The sequence below is a fragment of the Poeciliopsis prolifica genome, unplaced genomic scaffold (assembly GCF_027474105.1).
Source record: "Poeciliopsis prolifica strain line A6 unplaced genomic scaffold, Auburn_PproV2 SCAFFOLD009, whole genome shotgun sequence".
Classification (NCBI taxonomy): Eukaryota; Metazoa; Chordata; class Actinopteri; order Cyprinodontiformes; family Poeciliidae; genus Poeciliopsis; species Poeciliopsis prolifica.
Window position 1 is genome coordinate 11,355,653 of NW_026562384.1, and position 10,486 is coordinate 11,366,138.

The window sequence follows — 10,486 nt, forward strand, 5'->3', positions numbered from 1 at the left end:
TGCTCTTTTTGGCTGAACATTTCTGGTACTTGCCTTCCTTACTTTCTATGTATATAGCTTTTCCAACTTGATCCCTCCCTTGTTCTGGTCTGTTCTTTGTTTTTCTCACTAGACAGTGAGGTAGCAGGCAGTGTTAGGAAGTCTATTGTCTCTTAATTAAATGGCAAGAGAAAAGGAGGATACTGCTAACAAGGGAACACACATATGGCCGCTCTGTTTGCTTATGAGGTGTCTGCAACAGTACAGTGCTTGGATCTAGTCATATTACGATATATTTTAATCAGAATTGATGTAAAGGACCAGCACACAGTTGGGAATAAATGATGATTTGAAGGATTATTCCTTTACAAAACTTTTGACAAATTGAACAAGTTTTATGTGTACATTTACACCTACAAGTCAATGTATTCAGAGAATGAAATGTTCACTCATTCTTCTTTGCTTAACTTCAATCAGATTAGTCAGAGTACATCTGAACAACTTTTCAGGTTTTAACCCTCTCAGGCTCAAATTACTTGAAAAGACTGTTTAAGTTGTTGCAAATCTGCAACCCCTGCCTGGAGAGGGTTAAGGATTATCAGTTGGATTTTGATCAAGATGTTGACTCGACCACTTAAGTTCATGAATATACTTTCACCTGAACCACTTAATTAGATTACCTATCCCTGCAAAAGAACAGCTTCCCTACTGGATAATGCTGCCATCTCCACATTTGAAAGTGGAGATTGAGTGCTATGGGGGATGTATGGTTTACACATATTTGTTTCCAGCCTCAAAAGAATGAAGAATTTAGTCAATGAATGAAAGGATAGGAGGGAGGGAAGGAGAATAGAGGTAGGAAATATAGAAAGGAAAACTGATAAAGATAATAAATCCAAGGAGGGCACAAATAAGTATATGAGGAAGGAAGAAAGGACACAAAGAAGGAAAAGGCAAAAAGAGGGAAGAGAAACATATATTTATATTTATATGTATAAGGGAATGACAAAAGAGTAAAGGCAGATGGAAGTCTACAAGAAAGGAAGGACAAAGGAATGGTGGGAGGAAGGACAACATTCAAACAATGGAAAAAAAGCTCAAAGTCTGGAATCTCAATATTTCTCCTAGAAAACATTGAAATATACGTCCATACTTCACCAGACAACATGTGAATTCCAGGGATGTGCACTATTAATTTTCAAACACAAGGCACTCCACTTATAGGCCTAAAGGTTCATTTCAGTCTCTGCAAAGCAACATTTTTGTTTGCTTTAGCTACATGTAATGTAGCGACCTGTAAAGAGCACTTCTTAAGATTTTGCCTCAGAAATTGGTTTTCAGTTTTCTACTTGTCCTTGAAAGTGACCTGTGGCTGTTCTATGACCACAGCCCACTTTAAACCTTGATGAAACTTTACCCCTGCTCTGTCTGTTGTGTTCCTTGGTCTTAATGAGGATGTTTGTTTTCTAAAATCTTTATAGAAAAGCTGTATTTACATTAAATTACTGTTTTACTTTAGAGGTACAAAAATAAAGGGGGCTAAATACACCATCACATAAAATCCCAATAAAATACATTTGGATTTGTAGTTGCAAGAAGTTTAAATGGTATGTATGGCCACAAACATTAGCGAGAGATGCAAAAGACATTACACTTTGCTAAAAACTTTTTCATAACAAGGCAAACAAGTACTTTTTTTTTTCACGCAAGAATTCACCCAAACAAAAGACTGAAAACCTGCTTACTAAGAACCAGAGCAACAGGCTCTGGTGAACACCACTACCCGTTCTTACTCTTTTCAACTAACACAAGATTTCTTCCTCTTTCAGACATTGCAACACCTAATCAGAGGATGAGGACCTGAAAACTGCAGGGCCAGGACTCAATCAGCTAGCGCAATCAGACACAGGACACACACAATCACCCACATTCTTCCACGCCCACACACACACAGGATGACACACTCGTAATAAGCCTTGTGCTGACGGACGAGAGGAAGGCCATGATATTATTCAGTCTGCCTCATCACCACTGTAACAAACACACATACATGCGCACACAGAGGAGGCGGGATGGAAGCAGCTATTTTGAGAGTGCGTGCGTCCATTCTCTGCGAAGGTGACTTTGGGCTGGCTGGAGTGGTAATTGGGTACACATACCGATGTTTTTTTTTTTTTCCCCCCTTCCTTTTTCTCTTCCTCTTTCCAGCATTCGCTCCAAACTCTCTCTTCACCCCCTCTCCTTCCCATCAACCTCCCCGTCTCTGCCTCAGTTCAGCCCCTGAACGTGATTACACTTCCGACATGACTGAGAGGTGAAGAGAGAAGAAGTGAGAGACTGATAATTGACTTGGAAAAACAACAAGGGCAGAAAACCACATTAAACACTGATGGAAAACAAAAAACAACAAATGTGTAGACACACAGCATAGATATAGAACCCTTTGGCCACCATATTATAATTAACATTTATATTATGCATCTCATTTACTTAGCAGAGGTAAAGAGGAGGAAAACACACAATGTCACCCAGACTGTCAGCCTGATCTTTCAGCAGAGAGGCATGCAGACACACACATGAACAGAGTGCAACGGCCATCTCATTTCTTCAGACAAGTGACATTTTCCTCTCTCTCCTTTTTCAGTTTCTCCTTCTCTACTCCGTCACTGTGGTGACAAAATTAGCATTCTTTGTCTTCCTCTGCTTCTCTCCTCCCTCGATGCCCGGACAAGAGGTGAGGACCACAGGGACAGAAGAACGAAGACATAAAGAGGGAAAAGAAGAAAGATGGGAATAAAAAGACATTAAGAGAGAGAAAAGAAAAGAAAAATGCCTGTGAGATGTGGAGACAACAAACAAACAGGAGAGCTGAGAGTGATACACAGAGGCAGACCAGAAGAAGCAGGAAAACCTAAAAGAAAAAAATCATGTTGTGGAAAAGATGGAGACTTGGGGAGAGAGTAAATGAGGGGGAGAAATATTCCCTTAAGGGATTCATATCACCATGACAACCCCCTTCTTTCTCCTTTGCTGTCCGGTTGCACAGTGAACTCCTGGATACTTTGGCAAACCAGCTAATAGTCGTGGTGAATTAACTTGCAATAAGAAGTTCCAACGTCCTTTAAATAAGATCATTTTTATTCACGAACCATAAATTAACATCTAGGTATTTGCCTTGTCTGAGTGTGCCATGTGCATGTAAGGAGATGCATAAAACAGGATTCATGAGGATAAAGTAGTCGTATTATAAACCAGAGACAAAGCCTTGCTTGCCACTACAGCAAGAACTTTATATTGAGCAAAAAAAATGTGGATGTGAGACAGAAAAATAAAAATGACCTTAAAAAAAAAAACTTGAGATGGGAAAGACAAAATCGAAGACAGGATGGAGGGAGATGGAATGAATTCGATTATGCCAAACAGAAAGTAGTGATGCAAAGAACGGGGGGGGGGGACGAAGTGAGAGAAAAAGCAATAGGGAAGCAATACTGGACAGAGCTGATTGTGGGGGTGGACCGGAGGGACAGAGAAAAAGCAAAGGAGCGGGATGAAGAGAGAAAAAGAAGGAACAGAAGATTTCTAATCAGAACTCTGAAGAAAAATAATAAGGCTGCCTGACAGCAAACGTCAGCTCAGAGAGGGGAGGCGATTGAGAGAGGAACAGGGGACGACAGAGGGACTAAAAAAAAAAAATGGAGAGAAAGGTAAGGTAAAGAATAAAGAACAAAAAGAAAGAAAATCTATGCAAAAGCTTTAGTTGTACTGATGGAGACACTTCCCTATTGGTGCTCCCCCCACTAAGAGGTAATACAATCTTTGAGATGCTAAGAGGCAACACATCACCAGGAAAGAAAAAAATAATATTCCCCATCTCCCACTGCAGGGAAAAGGATCTGCCAGGTCAGGCAGGTGAATCCTCATATGAGCGTGTTTTATGTGTGTGAGTATACTTGTGTGTAGCTGCACTAACATCAACTGACTGGCTGGGAAATGTTGCCCTTGAGTCAACCTTGGCTGCTGTTTCACTTAGTTCCAGAAAAAGGGGATTCATTTCTAATCAAAAACTAATTCCTTTTCTTTAGTGTTAAAAAATAAATAGATAAGAATCTTAATGCTTTTCTGATTTCTTGGACGTCTTTTAACTTAAGCCATTGAGTTCATCCTTTGTTATCCAAAGGAGGCACCAAAAAAAGCAAACCCACACACATAACTACAGTGAATGAAAGAGCCAACCCTTTCTAGAAGGATTTCTTTGACAATGATATTGAAATGATCAAATTATTCACATCATCTCAAAACAAAAGGGATAAACTAAATAAAATGCAGAACAATCAATGTAAATGAGCAGAATAACATTTTTAACAGCGAAATACATTTTTCATCTAATACTAGAGACCATCTATTTCAAAATCAAGATCTGGGAAAGAAAGATGTACAGCTACAAAAATGGCAGTCTACTCTTGCTGAGTAAAACTAAGAAAAGTCCAATGTAACACTTAGGTCAGTAATTTTGTTTTTTTTCTCTCTCTCTCGTATTATAGGCATTAAAGTTGGTCATTACTTGAAATTAATATGTACTTGAAAATGGACAAAAGAGATTAAGCTTGGCATTTCTACTCAGACAAAACTCCAGTGCAAGCAGAGATATTGCAAAACTCATTCAAATTCAACATGTGAGTCAACTCAATGCTACAATCATCCTGCTCTAATAAATGGGCACGGTGTCTGCCCTGCTTTCAAGAGTAACTCTGCCGCTGTATAATAGCTGATGGACTGCAATTGCAGAACTGCTGAAATGTTCCAGGTGTATTTTTCACTCTACAATTTTCCTTTCTCAAGCACAAGTAAGTCGATATTTAAATAACCCTCTGATAATAATTGTTTGATTCAGAGTGTACTGCAATGAGAAAATTTATGAGAACCAGCGCCGCATACAGAGCAGCAGAGGGTGAGCAGGGTCAGAATATACCTTTACAATCCCTACTGGAAATATCGCTCAAATTATAACTGAAGTACTGAATCAAAAGTGTCTCAACTTTGAAACCCATTTCAAGCCCTCCCTGGTGTCAAAAAGCCAGGCCAAAGTCAGCAGTGAATAAAATAATATATGCAAGATGTCAAGAAGAACATCAGCGATGTGAATATTAAAAAGAAATCAAACTTTAATGAATTAAACAGTTCTTTCCAGATAACCTTAGGTCAATGGGAAAAGCCTAAGGTCATTTAAAAGTAAAAACTCCATGTGTTTACTAAAGTGAAATGATATTTTGCATCACATCTGCTGAGGCAGTTCCACTCATTATAAACATATTTATTGTTATAAATATTATTATCCAGAATAGTCTGTTCTAAACTGCTGTGTCAGCTCTTGGAGCTGCGCTTCATCTGCTTAAGCAAATGAATCAAATTGTTTCTATTTCATGCAGCCGTTGGCTAGTTACTGGTTTCAAGGTTTTAAGTTAAACTCATTTGTACAGTTTAAAGGCTGTTTATTGAGAAAGTGCCAGACTGATTTTTTTTTTCTCTAATAGGAAGGAGCAGAGAGTAACATAGCGCTGCCGGTCAGCTGGCTGAAAAAAGGCCCCTTCACTTTCTGCTTAATTACACGGAAAAATGCGGAGAGGGTGTATTAGAAGAATCTAATATCATTGCCAAATTATATAGTTAATTAGATATTTGACAAAAATACACACACACACACCCACGCACACACACACACACACACAATTATTTCATCCAGCACAATTCTGCAGTTTCAGACTACCAAACTGGAGCAGCTGACCCAAGAAATCATAGCTGTTTAAACAATGAGCTGCTGCCAGTTAAAAATATATTCTGTTACTTGACAAAGAAAGTATGATGCAAAATTCCTAGAAACACTGAAGCTGAACACGTCTATCGTGTGACGCATTTGCAGGTCCTTGTTTACACCGTTTAGAAACAGATACTTTCTCAATTGAATCTAGAGCCTACATGTCCAGCATCACAAGCACATTTAGTTTACTGGGTTGCAATAAATTAACAACAAACATTACTATAGTGTTTCTGATCTTCATTAGAAAGAATCCTTTTGTTTTCCAAAAAACATTTTTCCACAGAAATTAATTTATATTTTAATAGAGATGTTTACAAAATTTGAGAATTAATACTGTCCCATTTCAGTATTATGAAAACACACATTTACAAAATGTCATTAAAATTCTATACTTTAAGAATTAAGAATCTTCACTGCTGTTTCATGAATCTTAGTTATCGGAAAAACTGAGAAATCACAATCATACTGTATAAGCAAAATTGAAAAAGACCATGAAAAAAAATTTCAAAACTAAAAAAAAAATCTTGACAACTGGGACAATCAATGCTCAAAATTTCCTAATTTTGTCGAATATTAGAAGCAATTTCTGGGTACAAATTTTACCAGATGACATTGTATGATCAACTAATTGTCTTGCATGTGATAAGAATTTAATTGAAATTCTAAGCAATCATATCTGATTTGACTCTGTTCGTAAAGTGGCATGAGACCTTTATTTATTTTTTGTAGTTAGGTGCAATACAAGCACAAATCGGATCACCAATACATCCTTTAAGTCCTTTTCAATTCATACAGAAAGATGCTCTTATCTGAAAAACTTCCACATGTACACCATAAACTCCAGTTTTGTCACCACTCTTAAATTGTGTTCCCCAGTAAGGACATCTTCCCAGTCACCTGCTCTCCCCCTCACTACACCTTGTGAGTAATGGCAGGAGCAAAGGACAGTGGCAGAGAGCCATAAAAGTGTAATTTGTTCCATTTTCCCGAGGAAACCAAATTCACTTTCTGTCTCGAATTACAATCTGTTAAGATTCAAATGGCCAGCATTGTAGACGGGGCATTACCGCCTACACTCTCTGCTAATGACCCTCAAACGGACCGCACACACACGTAGACGAGTGACGAGCAAGGACACGTAGTCATGAGCACACAAAGAAGCGTACAGATCAACACTTCCACAAGCACACAAAAACACACCGGTTCTCAAATTTGTGCCGTAATGGACATAGAAAGGGCAAAAAGGGGAAGAAACTGCAGAGAAAAGTACATTTCTCGGAATTAAACATAATGACTTCATAACTCAATTCTTCCTTCTGAAAAAAGGGCAATCTCAACTGCCCCATAAACCTCTTCACTCCTCTAAACGATTTATCCTCTAATGCTTGTGCTCTTTTCTTCCTCTCCATTCTTTCACCTCTTTTTGTAAATTTCCCAAACTCTGCTACCTTATCCATCTCTTTTGTGTCCTTGCGCACTTCCTTCGTGCCTGTTTCTCTCCTTCCCTCACTTGTTCGTCGGGTCTCTCTCTCTCTTCCCCACGCTCATCTACCCACCCTCACAGCAATCCTCTTTCTCTTTCTCTCCATCCCTATCCTCCATTTCCACCACTCCTCTCTCAGGGAGCTAATAGCCTCCTCCTTTGTTCTTGGAGAACAGCGGGTAACAATGGCGGAGTGGGGCTTGTCGTTGTGGCAACAGGCAGGAGACAAGAGGAAGGAGGGAGGGAGAGAGACAAAGAAGAAAGGCAGGGAGAGAAAGAGCAGGCACAGAGGGGATGCTGGTTGTTAGCTGGGCGGCAGGGAAGCGAGCGCTGGCTAATTACACTCGTTTCTATGCACACCGTAATTAAACTCTGATGCACACACATACATGGGCCAAGCTCAGAATATCCTCCGCCAACCACACAGACACACACTTTCTCAGCAACATCAGAGAGAAAGTGCAAGAGAAAGGAGGAGGTGGCAGAGAGGCTGGAAGAGGGAGAAAAAAAATGACAAGACTAAGGCTGTTTTAATTCACTGCTACTGTTCTTTCATGCAACAAAGAAAAACTTCATTAAACTTCGTCAATCTTTATTGACTATTCAAACCATAAAAGTTGACAAGGTACCAGAAGGCTTAGTAGGCTCGCCACGCCCACCGTCTCCGTCTGAATCTAACTCGCCACACAGCAACTCATTTCTCCTTTCTCAGTTGTGCTTCTACTGCTCTGCATCTGCCATCAGTTCATCTTTATCCATTTAATCAGCTCATATGGAGTTAACTCTCCACAGGATGATCTTCCTCTCCAGAGACAAGGAGCTTTAACTCCATGTAAATTAACAAAGTGGGTATGGGGGGGAGGGCGTTGGAGAGATCATTATGGGAAAGAGGAAAAAGCAAGAGGGGCAAGAAATAGAATAGGGTGGGGAGGGAGGGGCACTTGCATCCAGGTCACACCAGCCTGTAGGGTAAAACTTATCCCAAGTCTGTGGTACAACTCTACACCCCTCCATCCATGGCCTAACATGCTTTTCCATTAACACACAACTCGAAGAAACATGTGTTCCACGCCGTCTGCCCGCACGTTTTATTATTAATGTAGTTTAATGCTCGCCCTAAGTGTGTGCAAGCTTTAGTGTTGGAGGTTCATGTTAGCAAGAAAAAGCCACTGCATGACTTAAAAAAAAAAAAAAAAAAACAGCAGTAGCACTAGACACATTCAGCCTTCAGTGTTTAAAAGGAGGGGTGCAGGAGGCTTCATGTGTGCCCAAAGCGCTACCAAAAGCGCACATAGAAAGCAAAGCTTCACGCCACACAAATTCATACTGCCAATGAGGCAGATGAGGAGTGAAAGGAGTCACATTAAACAGGCAAACTTGTCCTGTTTCGCTTTCTTAGCCCGAATCCATTTTCATAATGCATTAAACCCACCACTGAGAAGACAGGGAGAAGAAGGGAGGGAGGAAAGTACATGGGGGGAAGCAGAGGGTTGCAGGCGCAGAGAAATGGCAAGAAACATTTGCAAAGTAATCTAAAGCCGGTGAATGTATAGCTGTGTGCACAAGATACGGAAGAACTAAGAAAGAAAAGAGCTTCTCTCCTGGCGAAAATATGGGAAGTAGAAGTGTGTGATAGACACCCAGACAGATTGGGGTGTTGGATGAAAGAAGACAGAAGGTACTGATAAAACAAGAAAAGATGACAGAGGGAGATGGGGGAGATGATATTGTCGCAAACTCTGATTGTATGTGTTCTGAATGCATGCAGGTTCTCATTACGCGTGCTTGTGTTTGTGTAGTTACAAACTGGCAAGGGGCAGAAGGTTTTCCGTTTCAGCACCAGCAGGCTGATGAGAGTTTGGGGCCAAACAGCCTTGAGGCAGAGCTGGCCTTGTTACTCAGTATTTTTTATTTTCTCCCCCTTTTTGGAGACTCCCACTCTCACACACATAAAATTTGAAATTTACTCCAATAGTGCTTCAGTAGCCCTAACAAGCTGCATAACACATAAAAATGGTTTAGTTGAAATATTTAAAATGAACATGCACTTATTTCATTAATTATTTATGGAAATTAAAATTTAAATACATCATGATGTCCAACAGTAAAATGCTTTACTGGTTGACATTTGCAATTTGAAAATTACATCTCGATTGCATAAAATGTCACATTTTACTTCAGAACCTTGCGACCTTTGCAAAATTATTTCACCAGGTTGTGTTCCTACAAATTCAAAGATTAATAGATTCCTTCTTGAAATATGATCTGATTCCATGTATATCAGGTGCCCACTGGGATTATGACCCCAAAACTAATTCCCATGTTATTACAGCTAAAGCCTTGGTAACACCAGTGTAACAAGACACGGGGTTCAGATAACTTTTTGATTAAGACAGAATTTGTTTTAACTATGTAAGATTTTAAACTTGCATGAACTTTGCTGTTCATCACAGGTAACACTATGCATGCCGTTTGACTGCACGAATAAGAATATTAATAGTCTCTGCTTCTATGATGTAGCGAGAGGCTCAGTTTTGTGCCAGTAATGGTCTGTTTTCTCTCTCCATGGTGGGATATCAGACAAGCTCTAATATGCAATAAATATCATGGGGTGTTGCAGCCAGCTCACTATTATACAAAGACAACTTACAAAAGGAAAACAAATGTGACAAAAACAAGTAGGTTTCTTGTAGAGGATGACAAATGTGGCACATTCGATGCGATCAAATAAATATCAAAAACCCCTGAATCAAATCTAATGGGATCAGTTTCAACAAGTGATCTTGTTCTTCATGGCTGGGCGACTGAGAGTTAAGGAAGCAGTTATATCGAGGATGAGACATCCAAAAGCCCATCTCCTCAAAGTCATTGGTGTGAAGGCTATCTCACACTCACCTGCCAGTGACAGTGCTGCCAATAGTGCCAGAGGGAACAAGTGAGATGGAAAGTGGCAGACAGCGAAGAGATGACAAAAAAAAATAAAAATCATGGTTCAAGAATAGAGACAAAGAGCGAGCAAAACCTGGGGCATGAAAATACAGGTGTAATAGAGAACAGGATGACTGACATCTAGTCAGCTACTGTCTTTGTGTGCTTGAATGTTTGTTCTCGGGGAAATTTGGAGATGCAGCATTCAACGTTCGTAATTAAAAATGACTAATGACTGACAGCGGCACAGTGTGTGCTAAAAAATTAAACAGGCATTAATA

General features: G+C 39.7%; 1 protein-coding gene across 1 annotated transcript in view; it reads right to left on the reverse strand.

Moving 5' to 3' along the window:
* The window catches only part of LOC129363024 (protein diaphanous homolog 1), a 41,200-nt gene extending 33,044 nt beyond the window's left edge, over positions 1-8,156 (reverse strand). The window contains exon 1 of the mRNA XM_055034919.1: positions 7,243-8,156. The gene's annotated coding sequence lies outside the window, so the exon portion shown is untranslated. The remainder of the gene's footprint in view (positions 1-7,242) is intronic.
* Positions 8,157-10,486: the final 2,330 nt, after the last annotated feature.